The sequence below is a fragment of the Triticum aestivum genome, chromosome 3A, assembly GCF_018294505.1.
Source record: "Triticum aestivum cultivar Chinese Spring chromosome 3A, IWGSC CS RefSeq v2.1, whole genome shotgun sequence".
Lineage (NCBI taxonomy): Eukaryota > Viridiplantae > Streptophyta > Magnoliopsida > Poales > Poaceae > Triticum > Triticum aestivum.
This window is the reverse complement of record NC_057800.1, coordinates 556,396,235-556,418,553: the sequence shown is the minus strand read 5'-3', so window position 1 is coordinate 556,418,553 and position 22,319 is coordinate 556,396,235.

Here is a 22,319-nt window from a genome sequence, read left to right as displayed (position 1 = left end):
AAGAGAGTGCGGCTGCCTTGGCAGCCGCACACTAAAAACGGCCTCACCAACTAAAGCATTTAACAGGTCGTCAAGACCTCGGACACGGTTAGACGAGTCCGGCGCAGCTATATGTAATTCATACCGAATCAATGGTCACACCCCTATTACAAATACAAGGGGCTCAACGCGCAGACAAGTGGCAATTTTTACTCATCTTGAATTATACATGGTTTCTTTAAAAACTATCTTTTTGCACGACAACATTTTCACCTAAGTTCCTCTCTTTTATAGATGATCATCGTGCTACACCCGTCCAGGATACGGCACAACGAAGACACAGGCGCAGACGTGCAACAGGGACCCGCTCCAAGGATTCTTTTTAGATTAAGACCCTACGTAAACCTTTTTACTGTCTCTTGTTGATACACATCCACCGAATTCTCAGCACAGTTGAGAAGGATGATGACGTCTTGGCATGTGGCCACGTCAGAATAATGCACGTACCTGGACACAAGGGGCTTCTAACAAAGGGCACTATTTAGGCCTGGTTTATACCATAAAGACCGAATACCTTAGGGAGTGTTCGGCATCGCGAGTTTGGCCTTATATGCATCAGCTCCGAATCATTATCTTTGGTCAAATGTTGGGTTTTCCCGGCTCCTGTGTTTTGGTGCCTTACATTCCGCTTTATCGGCTAAGGTAGCACTAGGAGAACTACTGCGATTGTGCCCTGGTTCATCCGGACGAGCACCTCAGTAGAGAAAGCCGAAAACTAACTGTCATGATATAGCGTGAGACTGGTCAACCACTCGATGACCTATCGGAATGTTAGAATTCCTCCACCTTAACGAAGGATCGTTTTCCGGCCAGGCATGTACACACCCCGCGATTGGGAGAGTGCAGAGTCACTAGGGGCTATCTAGTAGCCCCACTGTCAAACTCCTATGGCTAAGTGAAAGTGTTAAAGCATTATAGTCCGGTTGCCTCGTTCTCTATGCTATCACCTCCTTAATAGGACCAAGACGTTGGGTTAAGTGTGAACACGCGTTTTTCGCGAGCACCTCCGCATTATATGCATGGGGGTTGAAGCCGACGGCTGCAATCTTTCAGGTTATACACATGTATACATCAACGGCCGCACAGGAGGCATCATACTACTTTCAGGCAAAAGTATAAACATAGCCTTATAAAATTTCATAAAAGCATTGTGTTTACAATGAGAATACATATCACTCAAACATAATATTATTCGAGCACTGGGCCTCTATCAAATGAGCACCCTCGAGAACCTCCTCGAAATAGTGCTCGGTAGCCACTCGGCCTATGGCCGAACCCTGTGCCGCAACAATGGTAGCGTCCATCTCCGCCCAGTATGCTTTAACACGGGCAAGGGCCATCCGTGAGCCTTCTATGCATGCCGACCTCTTCATCGCATTAATGCGCAGCACCGCACCAAGGAACTGCTGCACTAAGCTGAAATAGTTGTTCGGTTTTGGCTTTTCCGGCCATAGCTTATCCACAACAGACCTCATGGCGAGTCTGGACAACCTATTCAGTTCGGCCCGGCTAGGTGGTCAGTCAATGAAAGCGGATGCTCTGGAACATTGAATTGCGACCAGAACAGCTTGTCCACTTCACGATCTGTCTAACCTTGGAAGTACTTGGCCGCATCGGCAGCGCTCACCGCCAAATCCATATACGCATCTGCCGAACTCAACAACCGATCCAGAGGGGCATACCGTGGATCTCCGAACTTCCTCCGTAACATGAAGGGTTTCCCAGCCGCAATATCCCCGGCTTCCCGCAGCTCCTCCTTCTTCTCTCTCATAGCAGAGCGGGTGTCTTTGTCCGCCATTGTGGCCTTCTCAAGGTCCGTTGCCTTCGCTCGGTTTTCTTTTTCAATGACCCGACAACGGTCGGCAGTGTCTTTTAATTCTACGGCCATCTTGGGCATCTTCTCTTGGCTCTCGCAATGTGCGGCCTTCTCGGCTTTCAACTCTTCGGCCGCCTTCAAAGCAGCCGCATTACTCATCCTCGCTTGTTCCTTGGCTCGGGCAAGTTCTGCCCGTAAGGTTTCCACGGTGGGAGCTCCATCTGCAGTCACAACATATTAAAGATACTGGCATCATGCTACTCTTACTATGTGGCGTTCACCAGATAATAACACTTACCCTGTGCCTCGTCAAGCCTATTGTTAACAAGCTCGATGTCGGCGTCTGCCGCATCCAGTTGCCATTTTAATTTGGCAAACTCACTAGTCCGGCTAGCCACCGGAGCTTCCACCACCTGCACATAGGGGCAGTCTGGTTATTCCCTAGGAATATGATCCTCTGTTCGCCGCCGTTCTCGACGACAACCAGAGTCTCAGGGCCTACTATCTACATAGGGCACACCTAACATGTGCAGTACTATCACATATTATCTCACGTACCTCAAAGCCTGTCAGTAGACTCATAAAGGCTTCATGTAATCCGCTTTCGGCGGACGAAATTCTCTCCATCACCATACCCATCAGCGTACAGTGTTCTTCTAAGATGGCTGCTTGCCCCACCAGCTCCCTCAGAATGTCCGGCCGCATACCAGACAGTGCCGGACTCTTTTGTATGCTCTCTTCGGGAGCCGGACACTAGGGACTTCGGGGGTCTATGGGATTATCTTCTGGCCTCACCGGATCCGGAGAGGCCCTCCGTGACGACACTTCGGGGTCACCCGCTTCTTGAGCGGAGGAGTTCGGGGGAGGCGTTTCGCTCTCCATCATCTCTGGAAGAAGATCCCCCGAAGACGAGCTCAGCTGAGAGGGGCTAAGGCCCGAACTGCAAGATATATGCGGTGGTTATTTTCTCAAAAAAAGGTAGCATACCTTTACTATTAAAATATTTTGGATCACTTACAACTTGTTGGAGGGCTGATCCCCCCGCGGACTTTGTGCGACAAAAGCACCCCCCGAGGCATGACCCTCTGTGGGAGACTTCTTCTCCTGTTTGGAGGCTTCGGCTTCTGGATCCTCGGAAGCAGTCCTTTTCCTCCCCCGATTATCCTCCTTCATGGAGATGCTCATTCCCTCGGTTGGAACTGGCAGCGATGGGGGCCCGCGTCCGCCCGTATTATCCCCCCGTATCTTCCTTCGAGGGCTCCGGGCAAGGTGCGTCCTCGAGCATCTTTTCCAATACCGGATTTTCCAAACCCTCAGGGAGGGGGGCCAAACACCGAATCATCTTCGCCTTTGTTAGCCAGTCCTGGTCAAAAAGCAAACTCTCAGAAATAACTTCATGACAAATAAACGACAGTGTGTTCGGCCAGAGGATTTCTTACTTGTTCAGCGGCACAGTTACTGCTCAGGCCCACGTCCTCCGTAATATCCGAACACTCTACATGAGGTCCGAAGAATGACTCGTACATCTCCTCATGCGTCAGGCTGAGGAAACTTTGAATGGCACGCGGTCCCTCTGGGTTGAACTCCCACAAGCGAAGGTGACGGCGTTTGCAAGGCTGGACTTGACGAACCAACATAACTTGTATTTCCACAACCAAATTAAAATCTCCCTCGAAGAGATCTCGGATGAGGCTTTGCAGTATAGGCATGTCCTTGGCTGGATCCTAGCTCAGACCTCTGCTAATCCATGACATCAGTTGTGGTGGGGGGCCCGAGCGGAAAGCGGGGACGGCCGCCCACTTGGCACTTCTGGGAGCCGTGATGTAAAACCACTCCCGTTACCATAATTCGGACACCTCTGGAAAGGAACCTTTCGGCCATGGAGCTCCTGCCATCTTGCCTATTGATGCATCTCCGCACACTGCATGTTGCCCCTCGATCATCTTCGGCTTTACTTCAAAGGTCTTGAGACACAGGCCGAAGTGAGGGGTAATGCGGAGGAAGGACTCACACACGACAATAAATGTCGGGATGTGGAGAAGGGAGTCCGGAGCTAGATCGTGGAAATCTAGCCCGTAATAGAACATCAAACCCCTGACGAAGGGATCCAGAGTGAGGCCTAGACCTCGGAGGAAGTGGGAGACGAACACGACGTTCTCGTTGGGTTCGGGAGTAGGGATGATCTGCCCTCGAGCAGGCACCCGATGCGAAACCTTGGCGGTCAGGTATCTGGCCTCCCTCAACTTCTTAATGTCCTCTTCCGTAAAGGAGGAGGGCATCCATCAGCCTTGAAGGCTTGATCCGGACATGACTGAAGATCCGGAGCACCTAACCTGGGCTTTGGGTGTTAGAACTCGAGGCGGGGGAAGGGTTCGATTGAGCACGAGAGGGAAAAGTGAAAACCTTGTCCCTTTATAAAGAGGGTGAATATCAAGCGTCCTCTCCGTAGCTGTTTAGGACTTGCCTATAATCTAGGAGTCCTAGACATGGTTGGGTTACCCACGACCACATTAATGAGAATCCCGTAATTGGGGGAACATGATCTCCGTTTCGACAATATGTGTCAAGAAACCGCCTCGCGTTATGTGTGGAGCTGGTTGAAGAAAAACAGTTCGAATAATCGTCGGGCCATGACACAACATCATGCTGCCAAAACAAGTCACCAAATTGTATTTGCGAAAATATTATTCTCTCTACAGCGGTATGTGGAACTTATTTTGCAGGGTCCGACAATATCCTCGTATTCAAATTCTTCTGTGATGTATTCGGAGAAGGAACCCGCCTTGCAATGCCGAAGACAATACTGCGCGCCGGACTCATCGTCATTGAAGCCTGGTTCAGGGGCTACTGAGGGAGTCCTGGATTAGGGGGTCTCCGGACAGCCGGACTATCTCCATTGGCCGGACTGTTAGACTATGAAGATACAAGATTGAAGACTTCGTCTCGTGTCTAGATGGGACTCTACTTGGCGTGGAAGGCAAGCTAGGCAATACGGATATTGATATCTCCTCCTTTGTAACCGACCTTGTGTAACCCTAACCCTCTCCGGTGTCTATATAAACCGAAGGGTTTTAGTCCGTAGAACAACATACAATCATACCATAGGCTAGCTTCTAGGGTTTAGCCTCTCTGATCTCGTGGTAGATCTACTCTTGTACTACCCATATCATCAATATCAATCAAGCAGGACGTAGGGTTTTACCTCCATCAAGAGGGCCCGAACGTGGGTAAAACATCGTGTCCCCTGCCTCCGGTTACCATCCGTCCTAGACGCACAGTTCGGGACCCCCTACCTGAGATCCGCCGATTTTGACACCGACAATACCGCTCAAAATATTATTCACCTCTGTTTCAAAACCGAGCTCTGGCACCTCTATGAATCCCTGCTTCCCTCTGCGAAGGGCCTATCTATTTACTTTTATGCCGAGTCATCATCCTTTTATTAAAAAGCTCTAGTTGGAGAGGACTGCTGTCATTTGCATTCATTATTGTTAGTTTACATTGAGTATGACTTGACTGGATCTCTTTCACCATAAATTACAATGTCTAGTCAGTCCTTGGTCTTTAAAGGTGCTCTGCATTTACGTTTTGCGGTCTCAGAAAGGGCTAGCGAGATACCATCTTGTTATATCATATTATGATTGTTTTGAGAAAGTGTTGTCATCCGAGATTTATTATTATGCCTCGCTAGTTGATTATGCCATTGATATGAGTAAACTTGAGACCTATGCGTTATTGTGAATGTGGTTAGTTATAATCTTTGCTGAAAACTTGAATGCTGGCTTTACATATTTATAACAACAAGAGCAATGTAACCAATACCCAAGGGTTTACTAGAGTCAATAATATAGTTCACATCGCCATGTGATTAACACACAAAGAGTACTAAGGTGTGATCATGTTTTGCGTGTGAGAGAAGTTTAGTCAACGGGTCTGCCACATTCAGATCCAAATGTATTTCGCAAATTTCTATGTCTACAATGCTCTGCACGGAGCTACTCTAGCTAATTGCTCCCACTTTCAATATGTATCTAGATCGAGACTTAGAGTCATCTAGATCGGTGTCAAAGCTTGCATCGACGTAACTCTTTATGATGAACTCTTTGTAACCTCCATAACCGAGAAACATTTCCTTATGCCACTAAGGATAATTTTGACCGTTGTCCAGTGATCCACTCCTAGATCACTATGGTACCCTCTTGCCAAACTCGTGGTGAGGTATATAATAGGTCTGGTACGTAGCATAGCATACTTTAAAGAACCTATGACTGAGGCATAGGGAATGAGTTTTCATTCTCTTTCTATTTTCTGCATGGTCGGGTTTTGAGCCTTTACAGAACTTCATACCTTGCAACACAGGCAAGAACCCCTTCTTTGACTGTTCCATTGTGAACTACTTCAAAAATTTGTCAAGTTATGTACTCATTGAAAAAAATTAACATGCGTCTTGGTCTATCTCTATAGATATTGATGCTCAATATGTAAGCAGCTTCACCGAGGTCTTTCTTTGATAAACTCCTTTCAAATAGTCCTTTATGCTTTCCAGAAAACTCTACATTATTTCCGATCAACAATATGTCATTTGCATATACTTATCAGAAAGGATGTAGTGCTCCCACTCACTTTCTTGTAAATACAGGCTTCACCGCAAGTCTGGATAAAACTATATGCTTTGATCAACTTATCAAAGCGTAAATTCCAACTCCGAGATGCTTGCACCAGTCCATAGATGGATCGCTGGAGCTTGCACATTTTGTTGGCACCTTTAGGATTGACAAAACCTTCTAGTTGCATCATATACAATTCTTCTTTAAGGTATCCCTTAAGGAATGCTATTTTGACATCCATTTGCCAAATTTCATAAAATTTGGCAATTGCTACCATGATTCAGACAGACTTTAAGCATCGATACGAGTGAGAAAATCTCATCATAGTCAACATCTTGAACTTGTAAAAACCCTTTTCGACAAGTTGGTCTTTGTAGATGGTAACACTACTATCAGCATCCGTCTTCCTCTTGAAGATCCACTTATTCTCAATGGCTCGCCGATCATCAGGCAAGTCAATCAAAGTCCATAGTTTGTTCTCATACATGGATCCCTTCTCAGACTTCATGGCCTCAAGCCATTTCGCAGAATCTGGGCTCATCATCGCTTCCTCATAGTTCGTAGGTTCGTCATGGTCTAGTAACATGGCTTCCAGAACAGGATTACTGTACCACTCTGGTGCGTAACGTACTCTGGTTGACCTACGAGGTTCGGTAGTAACTTGATGTGAAGTTTCATGATCATCATCATTAACTTCCTCACTAATTGGTGTAGGCATCACTGGAACTGATTTCTATGATGAACCATTTTCCAATTCGGGAGAAGGTACAACTACCTCATCAAGTTCTACTTTCCTCCCACTCACTTCTTTCGAGAGAAACTCCTTCTCTAGAAAGGATCCATTCTTAGCAACAGATAACTTGCCATCGGATCCGTGATAGAAGGTGTACCCAACAGTTTCCCTTGAGTATCCTATGAAGAGGCATTTCTCCGATTTGGGTTCGAGCTTATCAGGTTGAAACTTTTTCACATAAGCGTCGCAACCCGAAACTTTAAGAAATGACAGCTTAGGTTTCTTGCCAAACCACAATTCATATGGGGTGTCATCTCAACGGATTTAGATGGTGCCCTATTTAACGTGAATGCAGCTGTCTCTAATGCATAACCCCAAAACGATAGTAGTAATTCAGTAAGAGACATCATAGATTGCACCATATCTAATAAAGTACGGTTATGACGTTCGGACACACCATTATGCTGTGGTGTTCCAGGTGGCATGAGTTTGTGAAACTATTCCACATTGTTTTAATTGAAGGCCAAACTCATAACTCAAATATTCGCCTCTGCAATCAGATCATAGAAACTTTATTTTCTTGTTACGATGATTCTCTACTTCACTCCGAAATTCTTTGAACTTTTCAAATGTTTCAGACTTGTGTTTCATCAAGTAGATATACCCATATCTGCTCAAATCATCTGTGAAGGTCAGAAAATAATGATACCGTCCACGAGCCTTAACACTCATCGAACCACATACATCGGTATATATTATTTTCGATAAGTTAGTGGCTCACTCCATTGTTCCGGAGAATGAAGTTTTAGTCATCTTGCCCATGAGGCATGGTTCGCAAGCATCAAGTGATTCATAATCAAGTGATTTATAATCAAGTGATTCCCAAAACCCATCAGCATGGAGTTTCTTCAAGCGCTTTACACCAATATGACCTAAATGGTAGTGCCACAAATATGTTGCACTATCATTATCAACTGTGCATCTTTTGGCATCAATATTATGAATATGTGTATCACTATGATCGAGATTCAATACACCATTTATTTTGTGTGTACGACCCTAGAAGGTTTTATTCATGTAAATAGAACAAAAATTATTCTTTGACTTAAATGAATAACCATATAGCAATAAACATGATCCAATCATATTCATGCTCAATGCAAACACCAAATAACATATATTTTAGGTTCAACACTAATCCCGAAGGTAAAGGTGTCGGCGTTCTGGGAACAGGGGTCCCCAGACTTGCCTGCCTGCGGCCTGCGCCGTGGCTCAAAAGGGGGGGCTCAGCGCGGCCCATCTTCACCAACACAAACCCAAGACCCTCGTGAGGGGCCAAGCCTCACGGGGCGGATGACGCGGAGCTTCCTCAAGCGTGGCCTCGTCAGGCTGGCTCACGAGGAGGCAGAGAGATCAAGGCGGGGTACCTCACGAGGTGCCCGTGATGCAAGCCATGACGACAGGGGGCGCCAGGCGGGTGCCAGCCCGCGCAGCGTCCTCCCTTCCTCTTTGGTGCAAAGGGGGCAAGCGTAGCCGCGGAGTACCGAGGCATCAGGCAAAGGTTGCCATTTCGGTGCAACTAGACCAAGACCAGGAGGACTATGAGATAGAGGTCACCGTGGAGCCCAAGACGGCGTCATCACCAGAGCTTTGCGCAGGCGAAGACTACTTTTGTCAGGATAGCTAGTACTAGCTGTCCCCCTTCAAATTAGCCCGCCATTGTTGGCTCCCTTCCCGCTCGATATTTGGGAAGAGGACCAGGGCCCCTATAAATAGGACCAGCCACCCACATCGAAGGGGGCCGGGTTTTTGGAAGGATAGAGAAGATCAGGAAGAGAGGGAGAGAGAGAAAGGTGACTGAGCTCCTCCCAGCAGTTCATCGCCCCAGCCAAGAACATACCCTGGCGAGGCTGTTCTTCCTTGTATTGTTCATCATCATCAGCGCAAGAGGCAATCCACCACACCAAACACTAGAGTAGGGTATTACACCACAACGGTGGCCTGAACCAGTATAAACCATGTGTCTCTTGTGTTGTTCTTTCCTTAGTTTAGATCCTAGCAAGGCGGAGGGGCGCAGGCAGGTAGGAGACGAAATCTCCGCGCGCACCCAAGTGTTCGAACCTCAAGGGTCTGCCGGAACCCGAAATCCGACATTTCGCCAGGTAGCGGTGCGCCGGAGTCCACCTTCTACCGCTTCGCGCCCCGTCGCATCATCATCACCATGTCCGGTGACCAGGCGGGCAACCCAGATCCGTGGGCGGCGTGGCCCGCCTGCGCAGAGCCGCTTGCCTCGGGCGACCCCGTGCCCCAGGCAGCTCATGGTCCGCAGGGTGCTGCGGGCCGCGGGCGACGTGGATAGCCTTCGACAGCTCTCACGTTGCGGCAGGTGCGGTTGGGAGCACGGGCCTCAAATCACGCCACGACCACGACGCCGTACACTCACAGGGAGCAAGCGAACTCGAGGGCCGCGCTCATGGTGGCCCGAGAGCTGCTGCAGTGCGGGCTGCTGGAGGGCGGCCACGACGTGCTGCTGGAGCGAGTGGCAGAGCTCCTAGGCTTCGCCGCCTCGGGGGCTCACCCCTTCTCCACCCAGCTCCCATCTCAAGCCCAGGGCGGCCCGCGCAGGGGCTCCGTGCACGCACGCGGGCCCCAAGGCTACTCCGACGCCAGCGAAGCTGTCAGCTCCGGACCGGCGGCGGTGCTGCCCCCGCTCCCGGTCCGCAGAGAAGAAGGACTCGACGCGACCCGCGGCCCTAGTGGGCAGCCGCGCTGCCACCCCATGGTGGGCGCGTCAGGCAGGACCGCGTGGCATGCGTGGCATTACGGCGTGGCATTCGGGATGACGGCGCCGGAGGAATACGTGCCCCTCATGATGGACCAAGGACACCCACACGAGAGCGAGCAAGGCTCGCTCCTCAGCCCAAGCTGGGGGGACGAGGCGCCAGAAGCTGAGCCTTTCCGGGAGCCCCGGGACGGCCCTACTGGCCACGCTGGGGGCAACGGTTATCGGGTACCGCTAATCCTTCAGGAGCAGGTATACGCTAACCATGGATCGCAGGAGGTGCAGGTCGCCACAGCGAGCAGCTGCCCCGCTCCCACGGTCTCCTGCCCCTCGGGAGGAGAGCGCAGGGGGCTACAGGAGAGGGGATGGGATCCGACATCACCATCGTGGAGTTCGGAGCAAGGTGTTCTCAGGAGGTAGGCCCTCCGCTGGGGAGGTGCCGCAGAGCCTGCCCCCGGTGGAGGATCCGTGGTCGTCGGGGGAACCGTTGGCGACCGCTCTACCCCATCGGCGGCGTCCTGGTTTCCGGTCGTCGTTGGTGGCACTAGAGTGTGGCGCAAGGCGGGGCCCTCATCTGGTGATATGAAGCAAGGCCAGTACCTGTGAAGAAGGCCCAGTGCCTGTAAAGCTCGCCGCCCCGTGACACTCTCACATAATAATGAGTGGGGCTGTACATGCCCCGGAGTCTCAGGGGTGCCGGCCTCTGGCCCTGGGGCTCCCTCCCACACCCAGTGGCAGCACTTAGCTCCATGCTTGTGAGAAGACGTCCAAGACTAGACTAGGTGCCGGACGCGGCCTTTTGTTTGCTTTCGTTGCTCTTCCATTTGGTTGTCGCTTTCCCCCGCTGGATTCAAGTTGGATTCGAATTTGAGATTTGCGTGTGTTCGGGGAAGGGGTGCTTAGTCTCGTTCGAGCAATTTCTTGCGCTTTGGTTACCGCTTCACCTCAGCTGCCTCCCCTCGCGAGCCCCTCGCGAGCCGGGTCAGGCCTAGCTTGCGCGCAGCCCAGACTGCCGCAGACGTGACCTCTCAGGAGGGTGTTTTACTGCAGATCCTACGAACCCAGTCAGGGAACACTCAAGACACCACAACCTCCCACAAGCTGCCTCAGGGCCAGCACGGGACCAAGGTAAACTAGCCGACCAGTGCGTCGCTTGGGCCAACCACTTGGCGCGGGCGCATGGGCACTGTCGCGTCTACTCATACGATGAACACAAGTTTTACATAAGGGGCTCCCCCTCCAAAATGCTCTCACTTCAATCAGGCCAAAACCTGAGTTCTATTCATGTAGGGTAAGGAAGTAGGAGCGATGCACAATCCGTCGGATGAATCCCCCAATGTGTTCTCAAGAGCACCGCCTGAGCCGTTGCTGGCGTCGCTGAACTAGCCATCGTTGTCCGCGTCGCCGCCAGCGGCGTCAGGGCCGTTCATTACTCCGCCCTCGTCGGCCGCCACAATCGCGTCGTCGTTGTCTGAAGCGAAGGCCCTGATAAGAGTGTCCACATTGTCCTCCACCCAGCGCGCCAAGTCACCTCGGACGGCCTGGGGGATTGGGGCGATGACGGCGTCAAACTCGAAGCGGGGATCCATGTTCTGGAGGTGGCTGAAGACGCGAGAAAAGGCGCGCCCAAGCAGGCCGTGGCTCCTCTCTTCCACCAACCTGTCAGCCCTGACCGACCGCGCCTCCAGCTGTGTCACCACGTCAGTGAAGAACTGAAGATTGCCAGCATAGTTGATTGCGTGTGGCTCGCCAACAGCCGCCTCGCAGATGTTGCCCAAGGCTGCGTTGGCTCTCTCCCTGAGCGTGGCAAGCATGGGGCCGTGCTCATGCTCCAGGATCCGCCGCTGACGGATCTCATCCGCGTTCTTGCCCGCGACGACCTCAGCCTCCTCCACCCACTGGCGAAGAAGGAGCACCTCGGCCTGGGAGGCGGTTAACTCACCTTGCGACACCTCAAGAGCGGCCCGGAAAGCGTCGGCCCGCCGTGTCGCCTCCTCCAGCTTGGACCTCAAGGCAGCAGTCCTGCCTTCAGCTTTGGCCCGGATCAACCCCAACTTCTCTTCGAACTCGTGCTCGAGGTTCAAGCGCGCCATCGCCACTCGATGTCCGACCTCCTCCAGGACGCGGGCTTCCTGCACAGCAACATCATCCTCCGCCTGCGTCACCAAGCGCTCCCTCGTCTATAGACGCTCGTACTCTCGGGTACGTTCGGCGGCTTCTAGCGTCAGCGCCTCCTCACGCTTCTGGAGCTCTGCTGAGTCGCCGGAGGCCACCTTCATCGACGCGAGGGCTGCCTCGTGCAGCTCCACCTACTCCTCCAACGAGTGGCACCAGGCCAGGAGCTCCCGAGCCCGCTCCTCCGCCGCCGCTCGCTGCCGGTCAGCTTCCCGAGCCTCCTCAGCGGCCCAAGATCGGGCCTCCCGGAAGGCCACTAGCGACGCCTTGGCCTCTGCATCGTCAAGATCGCGCTGACGGCGCGCTAGGGCGATGGCACCCTCTAGCTCGCGCCTCTCTGCAGCCAGGCGCAGGCCCTCGGCCTCAAGGCGCGCGTCTTCATCGGCAAGCTCCTCTCCAAGTAGGCTTACCGCGTTAGCCGCCCTTCGAAGGAATCCTTGGCGGAGAGCGCGACGCTCCCGAGCACGCTCGAGCACGTCCTCCACACCATCATCTGCCCCAAGCAAGCGCCGGGGGCCGCGAGCCAGCACTCCCCCTCCGGGCTGGGGGCTGGGGGCTGGCACCCTCACGGCGGCCGGGCACGCCGCGTCAGAAGCCCGGCCGGGGACCAGCCCGCCCCCAGGTGAAGAGCGCAGGAAGTGCCTCAGCCGATCGCAGTCCACGACCAGGCGAGGAGCCCACGGCAGGCTGGCTATGCCACGAGAAGGCCCGCGAAGGATCGCGAGGTGCGCAGGGCCACGATACGCCTCGGGACGGTTCACCTCGTCAGTCGCCCTCGCCACAAGGGCTCCACTGCTTGGAGCGCTTGAGGACGGTGGAGGGGGCGAAGCCAAGAGGGACGACTCCTTAGCCGTCTCCGCAAGCTCGGCTGGAAGGGGCCTGTGGAGCAAGAGTCAGTAAGAGCAACAGAAGGATCGGGAGCTGGGAAAGGAGAAGGCTTACTCATCAGTGGCGAAGTAATTCCTACGCTTCAGCAGGCGATAAGGGTAATCGTCGCCTAGGGCCTCCCTTCTCTTCCGGAGGGCCTGAAAGTCCACGCGGAAGCGGCCTAAGAGTTGGGCGCAGGGATCAACCTGCGACGAAGATGGAGCGTCAAGGCGATCCGCGTCAGGGGCACCTGCCTGGTGTGCGCCGCCAATCGCCTCGCCAAGAGAAGCCGCCGGAGCCTCGGTGGCCTCGGTCGAAGGCGCAGAGGGCAGCCGCTTGTCACCCTCAGCCTCGGCGGCATGGGCCCCGATAACTGCTTCCTCACGAGCCTCGCCCGGTGCTGTCACCCCGCCGGTAGCCCCCTCGGCCTCTGGCGCCTCGTGCCTCCCTGCTCCGCCACTTGAGGAGGAGGCACCTTGGCCGACTGGAAGGGCAGTCACCACCACTGGGTTCTCGCGGGGCCCTTGGAGGCCGGCGGGGCGCGGCCCCCACTCATCGAAGATAGGCATCTGCCTCACAAAATCGCCCCTGCTCTGGCAGAGGTACAGCAAGGCCCCTCCCTGCTGGATACTGCCAGGGTTGGGGTCCTCCTCCTGGAGCCTCATACGATCATTGCACCCGCCGAAGGCCCACATCTGGCGGGAGTGGCGCTGGAGAGGAGCAACGCGGTGAAGCAGGAACTCCTTCACCACCTTGGGCGCTGTCGTGCCAAGCGACCTCAAGAGCGTGAAGTGGTGCCAGACGAAGACAAGCCGGGGGCTCTCAAGCGTCTCCTGGCCCCAGCCCGAATTGGGGACAGCGGGCGAAGTTGGCTCCGACAGCAGGGGGCTAGGCACCCCAGCATCCACATACAGCCACCGCTCGCGAAACCCAGCCGTGGGCGGAGGGAGCTTGAAGTCAATCCCAGAGGCCGCCGTCTCAGGTGCGGCAACGAAGATCACACACGCCCAGCATTGGGTAGGGTTAACAAGGCGCAGCGAGAAGAAGTGGCGCAGCAAGCCGACCGAAGGAAGGATGCCCATCATGGCCTCGCAAACAAAGGCGAAGATCGAAAGGAGAGTGCTGGATTTAGGACCCAGATGCATCATGTGGATCGGATAGTGGGAAAGCACGGCATTGAAGAAATTAGAAAAAGGAGGAACTAGACCCGCCCACAGGGCGTCGGCAAAGTACGGGACCTTGGTGACTATCCTGTCGATGGAGAAGTGGGACGCGGGCCAGGCCGTCGTCCTCCCGCATTCATTGAAGATGGTGGCCAGGGCCAAGCTGACCTTGCCCAAACCCTCGACGGGGGCCGCCAACGGCGGCGGGCAAGGCGGAGACACGGATTTCTCCCCTCTTCCCTTCTTCGTCGGGGCCATGGCGATGGGAAGGGGGGAGGAAGGTTCAAAATTGAGTTAAGAACAGAAACCGGAGTTCGAGCAGAGGAAGGACAAAGGTCGCACGAGCAACCAAAAAGGGGAACGGCTGTGTACAACTACGGGTCCACCTAGCATGGCGCAAAATAAGGAGGGCGTGGGGGAACAGTGCCGCCCACGTCCAATCAACCGCCACGCGGCGCCTAAGGCCGCAGGCTATTAGGGCCCGCGGCGCTGTGCTCTTGCCCTTCCGCCTCCTTGCACAGCCATGTTCGGGCACGCCTTGGGCCCGGGGGCTACTGTCGGCGTTCTGGGAACGGGGGTCCCCAGACTTGCCTGCCTGCGGCCTGCGCCGTGGCTCAAAAGGGGGGACCCAGCACGGCCCATCTTCACCAACACAAACCCAAGACCCTCGCGAGGGGCCAAGCCTCGTGGGGCGGACGACGTGGAGCTTCCTCAGGCACGGCCTCGTCAGGCTGGCTCACGAGGAGGCGGAGAGATCAAGGCGGGGTACCTGACGAGGTGCCCGTGATGCAAGCCATGACGATAGGGGGCGCCAGGCGGGTGCCAGCCCGCGCAGCGTCCTCCCATCCTCTTTGGTGCAAAGGGGGCAAGCGCAGCCACGGAGTACCGAGGCATCAGGCAAAGGTTGCCATTTCGGTGCAACGAGACCAAGACCAGGAGGACTACGAGACGGAGGTCATCGTGGAGCCCAAGACGGCGTCATCACCAGAGCTTTGCGCAGGCGAAGACTACTTTTGTCGGGATAGCTAGTACTAGATGTCCCCCTTCAAATTAGCCCGCCATTGTTGGCTCCCTTCCCGCTCGATATTTGGGAAGAGGACCAGGGCCCCTATAAATAGGACCAGCCACCCACATCGAAGGGGGCCGGGTTTTTGGAAGGATAGAGAAGATCAGGAAGAGAGAGAGAGAGAGAGAGAAAGGTGACTGAGCTCCTCCCAGCAGTTCATCGCCCCAGCTAAGAACAGACCCTCGCGAGGCTGTTCTTCCTTGTATTGTTCATCATCATCAGCCCAAGAGGCAATCCACCACACCACACACTAGAGTAGGGTATTACACCACAACGGTGGCCCGAACCAGTATAAACCCTGTGTCTCTTGTGTTGTTCTTTCCTTAGTTTATATCCTAGCAAGGCGGAGGTGCGCATGCAGGTAGGAGGCGAAATCTCCGCGCGCACCCCAGTGTTCGAACCTCAAGGGTCTGCCGGAACCCGAAATCAGACAAAAGGGAGTGTGCGATGGTGATCTTATCATCCTTGGAATCATTTCCAACACACATCGTCACCTCGCCCTTAACTAGTCTCTGTTTATTTTGCAACTCTTGTTTTGAGTTACTACTCTTAGCAACTGAACTAGTATCAAATACCGAGGGGTTGCTATAAACACTAGTAAAATACACATCAATAACATGTATATCAAACATACCTTTGTTCACTTTGCCATCCTTCTTATCCACCATATATTTGGGGTAGTTCCGCTTCCAGTGACCATTCCCTTTGTAGTAGAAGCACTCAGTTTCAGGTTTAGGTCTAGCTTTGTGTTTCGTCACGGGAGTGCCAACTTGCTTGCAATTCTTTCTTGAAGTTCCCTTTCTTTTCCTTTGTCCCTTTTCTTGAAACTAGTGGTCTTGTTAACCATCAACACTTGATTCTCTTTCCTGATTTCCACCTTCGCTGATTTTATCATCGCGAAGAGCTCGGGAATCATTTTCGTCATCCCTTGCACACTACTAGGAAAAGGGCTATAGATGAAATTGACACTAATGGCGCACCAGACATGTGGTGCGCCACTACTATATAGCAGAGGCGCACCAGATATGGGTGCGCCATTAGTGTCCATATTACTAATGGCGCACCTGGTGTCTGGTGCGCCATTACTAGTTTTGTCCTGGCCCCATACCCTTCCCCAGACTTAGCAGTGGCGCGCCAGGGGAAAGTGCGCCATTACTAGTTTTAACTAGTAATGGCGCACCAGTAAGAGATGCGCCATTGCTATCTATACATATGGCGCACCCCTACCAGTGCGCCATTGCTATCACGTTCTCTCCCCTCCCCTTCCTCCTGACACACCCACCCACCTCCCTCGACTTCGATCTAGATCGGGAATCCCCGCCCGCCCGCCTCTTCCTCTCCCTCCCGACCACGGCGAGCCCCCTTCCCCCTCCCTCACACCAGATCCAGGGCATGGAGCCGTGGTGAGCTCCTTCCCCAACCCTCCTCACCAGATCCAGAGGAGAGCTGGTGACCACATCCTCCGACGAGGGCGTTGCTCCGGGGTGTGGAGGCCGCCGAGCTGCAGGAGGAGGAGCTCCCCGCCACCCCAAGGCCCCAGATCCAGCCGCCACGGCCATAGCCGGGATTCCAGATCCTCGTCGTTGTTGAGCTAGCCCATGATTGATGAACGACGGTGGATCCAGCGGTAAGGCCAAGGCGCCGCAGGCGATGGCACCAGTGGAGGGTGGTTTCTTCTCCACATCCACGTGCCGGGAGAGGAAGCAGCCTCTGCGTTGTTCTGCACCAAGTTCGGCAAGGGGGATGCGCGGCCGTCCTCCTCCTGCTCTACATCCATGGCACTCATCTCGAAAGGTACTGTGCCTCTCACGCATTAATCCTGCTTCTGAATCGATCTGCACAGCTGATTTTTGCCTATTGCTCTGTTTGCCTCCAGGGGAGGTACCGCTGGAGCTCTAAGGTGGCCTCAAACACCACCGATCTGGTCGGAGGTTGGGCAGATAAGGCCCTGCGTCTCCTGCTCCTTCCCATGTACATGTTCATCCCAGTCTCTGACTCTCTGTCTAGACTTAACTACGTAGCGGCTACCTAGTATGGATATGATTACGAGCTAGCAGGATTGGATTATGTAGCCTACCTCAATGCTTAATTAGTCTGGCAATTTCTTGCACGCATACATGCATGCATCATGGTAGAGAATCGAAATCACTAGCTCTAGCTACTTCATGGTTGAATGGTTTGCATTGCAGTGTACGATCAAATTCTGTACATCTAACATTTGATGAACAAGATGCAGCTTGCTTCTGATTCAGATGATTTATATCTGTGTATGATGTGTTAAAAAATATCTGTACGAGTCCTGCGCAGGTCATCGTTGGAGGAGAGGATGATGGTGAAGCAGCAGAGGATGATGGTGCCCGGCCATGGCGAGCGAGGAAGCCCCAAGATTGATAGGTGGCTCCATCCTGTCGTAAGTTCAGATAACGCACATCATGTATGTTGTGCAAATTGGAGAGATCCAGAATGCTTTTCTCATGTATTTTTGTTATCTCAGGTATGGATTTGGGGCGTATTTAAAGCAGGTAATAACCTACTCTGATGCTTTCGGTCTAAGAGGGAAGTGTGCCACCCCTATCCTCAAGCGGGTAATAATTAATCATTTATGAGCTGATGGACAACAATTACTCTATTCTTCCACCATTGCATCACTCAATCAAATGTCATCATGTATCAATGATGTGAATATGTGAAAAAAATCGTCTGTGCTCTGTTTTCTTATTTGGATGAAAACCAGGCAGTGTAGTTATTTTTTATAGTTTATACACATACTGCACGATTAATTAAAGGTTGTAACCTCACTGTCACACTAATGGACGCAAAAAAGAAGAGTGGTAGTACTATCAATGGTTCAGTCAGCGCCTCAACAACGTCTGCACTACTTCTGATATTGTTTTTCAGTAGCTTTTTTCTGCACCTTTCTCTTTTAGTTCTTAGTGCTGCTGCCCCATGAACACATTTTTTTAATTTGACTGTACATTCAAATGAAGCCTTTGTTAAGTATACACTCCAAAATTCAGTTAACAGTAGCCTAACTGAATTTTCTGTTTCTGAATTTATGAACTCACTTTATATTCAGTTTATAAATTAATAGTAGCTTCAAAATTAAGTATCATTCGCATGGATCAACTGTTATTTTATTTTGTGGAGGATAAAGTTCAGATCATGAATAATGGCATTACAAGTGAACTTGGCACAATTACACATGTCCTGAACCTCATAGAATCTGACACTAGCAAGTCTTCATTGGCATGCAAGTACTACTTTTACATTGTCATGACAGGAACAATTAATTTGACATGTATCATTGGTACTGCTAAAGCATTTCGTTCATGTTTCAACAAATTTGGTGAAGACCACTTCATATGTATTTTGCATATATGAATTATCTCCTGTTGCTTTCTAAGATGTTAGTTCTTTCAGTTCTAGCCCTCCTATCTTTAATTCCTGGTTGCTGGACTACCTGCAGGACAACGAGTTCATTTGCGGCAGCTATCGCTGTGAGCAGTCCGTCCACGACGCGCTCCGCAGCGTCTCCGCCGGGCACAACGAGATCCTCAACATCTGGAAGTAAGTAACCGTCCATCTGTTTCCTGATGAATTTTCTTTCTCGCTCAATGTGATCGGATCTGACTAGTACGTTCAGATTTACTCTTGTTTTCTTTTCAAATAGTACTAGTAGTCTATATTCCAGCTGTGCGACTACCTATAGCCACTTGAACCGATGAGAATTCTTCAAGCCTACCTATAGCCACTTGAACAAATGTCTATCTCAGATCTGCTCATCTAAAAAATCCAAGTGGAGTAGTATACTGGTAGTATAGTATAATAATATTATCAAAAGGTAAATGCCATGATTATTTAGCTCTATCAGACAAATACTCGTCGAAAGTGGGCTCCTAGCTATCAAAATTCATTTCCATTATAATCTTACTCATACAATATTCACACCATGTAATTCTGGAAATATATGCTCATATCTAGTTCTGCATAAAAAATGACAGTATTGACATGTTATAAATAGTTTGTTTGTGTTTCTGTTTATTTTGTTACATTTTGCAGGGATAAAGTGAAGAAAAAGAAGAAAATATTACTAGAAGATTAGTTTTAGGATTTTCTTTTATTTCCTTGCAATTGTCCTTTTATTGGAAACTTGTAAAGACATTGTAATATTCTTACTATAATAAAAATTATGATTCTATTACATTTTTTGTTTTTAAATTATTTTTCCTTATAGGTTGTTTTCTGTCAATTTAGAATTTTTTTGTTTTCCAAATACATTACTAGTGGCGCATTTAAGCCCTTATTAGTGGTGCACCTTCCTTTATTACTAGTGGCGCACCTATAAGGTTATTAGTGGCGCACCTGGAGGGAATACCAGTGGAGCACCGAATGGTATACTAATGGCGCACCACATGGTGCGCCATTAGTAAAAAATTCTAGTGGCGTGATACTAATGGCGCACCGGTGGTGCGCCATTAGGAGGCAAAACCGGTGCGCCATTAGTAGGCCTTTTCCTAGTAGTGGCATATTATAGTTATTCACGAAGTTCCAGTAACTTGGTGATAGTGACTAGAGAACTCTATCAATCACTATCTTATCTGTAAGATTAACTCCCACTTGATTCAAGTGATTGTAGTACTCAGACATTCTGAGCACATGCTCACTGGTTGAGCTATTCTCCTCCATCTTGTAGGCAAAGTACTTGTCAGAGGTATCATACCTCTCGACTTGGGCATGAGTCTGAAATACTAATTTCAGCTCTTGGAACATCATATATGCTCCGTGGCGTTCAAAACATTTTTGAAGTCCCGGTTCTAAGCCGTAAAGCATGGCGCACTAAACTGTCAAGTAGTCATCATATCGAGCTTGCCAAACGTTCATAATGTCTGCATCTGCTCCTGCAATAGGTCCTTCACCTAGCGGTGCATCAAGGACATAATTCTTCTATGAAGCAATGAGGATAATCCTTAGATCATGGACCCCGTCCGCATTATTGCTACTATCATCTTTCGACTCATTTTTCTCTAGGAACATATCAAAATAAACGGGGAGCTACATCGCAAGCTATTGATCTTCAACATAGATACGCAAATACTATCAGGACTAAGTTAATGATAAATTAAAGTTCAATTAAGAACTCCCACTTAGATAGACATCCCTCTAGTCATCTAAGTGATCACGTGATCCAAAACCACTAAACCATGTCCGATCATCACGTTAGATGGAGTAGCTTTCAACGGTGAACATCACTATGTTGATCATATCTACTATATGATTCACGCTCGACCTTTCGGTCTCAATGTTCCGAGGCCATATCTGCATATGCTAGGCTCATCAAGTTTAACCCGAGTATTCTGCGTGTGCAAAACTGGCTTGCACCTGTTTTATGCGAACGTAGAGCTTATCACACCCGATCATCACGTGGTGTCTCGGCACGAAAACTATAGCAACGGTGCATACTCAGGGAGAACACTTATACCTTGAAATTTAGTGAGAGATCATCTTATAATGCTACCACCATACTAAGCAAAATAAGATGCATAAAAGATAAACATCACATGAAATCAAAATATGTGACATGATATGGCCATCATCATCTTGTGCCTTTGATCTCCATCTCCAAAGTACCGTCATGATCTCCATCGTCACCGGCATGACACCATGATCTCCATCATCTTGATCTTTATCAACATGTCGTCACATGGTCGTCTCGCCAACTATTGCTATCGCATAACGATAAAGTAAAGCAATTATATGGCGCTTGCATCTTATGCAATAAAGAGACAACCATAAGGCTCCTGCCAGTTGTCGATAACTTTAACAAAACATGATCATCTCATACAACAATTTATATCTCATAATGTCTTGATCATATCACATCACAACATGCCCTGCAAAAACAAGTTATACGTCCTCTACTTTGTTGTTGCAAGTTTTACGTGGCTGCTACAGGCTTCTAGCAAGAACCGTTCTTACCTACGCATCAAAACCACAACGATTTTTCTTCAAGTGTGTTGTTTTAACCTTCAACAAGGACCGGGCTTAGTCAAACTCGATTCAACTAAAGTTGGAGAAACAGACACCCGCCAGCCACCTGTGTGGAAACACGTCGGTAGAACCAGTCTCATGAACGTGGTCATGTAATGTCGGTCTGATCCACTTCATCCAACAATACCTCCGAATCAAAGTAAGACGTTGCTGGTAAGCAGTATGACTATTATCGCCCACAACTCTTTGTGTTCTACTCGTGCATATAACTTCTACGCATAGACCTGGCTCTGATGCCACTATTGGGGAACATAGTATTTCCAAAAAAATCCTATGATCACGCAAGATCTATCTAGGAGAAGCATAGCAACGAGGGGGGAGAGTGTTTCCATGTACCCTCATGGACCAAAAGCGGAAGCATTTAGTAACGCGGTTGATGTAGTCGAACGTCTTCGCGATCCAACCGATCCAAGTACCGAATGCACTGCACCTCCATGATCTGCACACGTTCAGCTCAGGGATGTCCCTCGAACTCTTGATCCAGTTGAGGCCGAGGGAGAGTTTCTTCAGCACGATGGCGTGGTGACGGTGATGATGATGTTACGGGCGCAGGGCTTCGCCTAAGAACTACGACGATATGACCGAGGTGTTAACCATTGAGGGGGGCGCCGCACACGGCTAGGAACAATTGATGTGTGTTCTAGGGGTGCCCTCCCCACGTATATAAAGGAGGGAGAGGGAGGGAGGCAGCCTAGGGCACGCCCAAGTAGGGGGAATCCTACTTGGGTCCCTAGTCCAATTCGGCCCCCCTTACCATATTTGGACAAGGGGGAAAGGAAGGAGGGGGGAGGGGAAGGAAGTAGGAGTCCTACTTCATACTTTCCTTTTCCTCCTCTCCTTTTCCTTTCTCCGAACATGGCTGGCCCTATAGGGGGTGCACCAGCCCCTTGTGGGCTAGTGTGTTCCCTTACTTGGCCCATTAAGCCCATATCTTTGCCGGTGTTTGCCCGGAACCCCTTCGGGTGACCCAGTATCACCCAGAACACTTCCGGTGTCCGAATATAGCCTTCCAATATATGAATC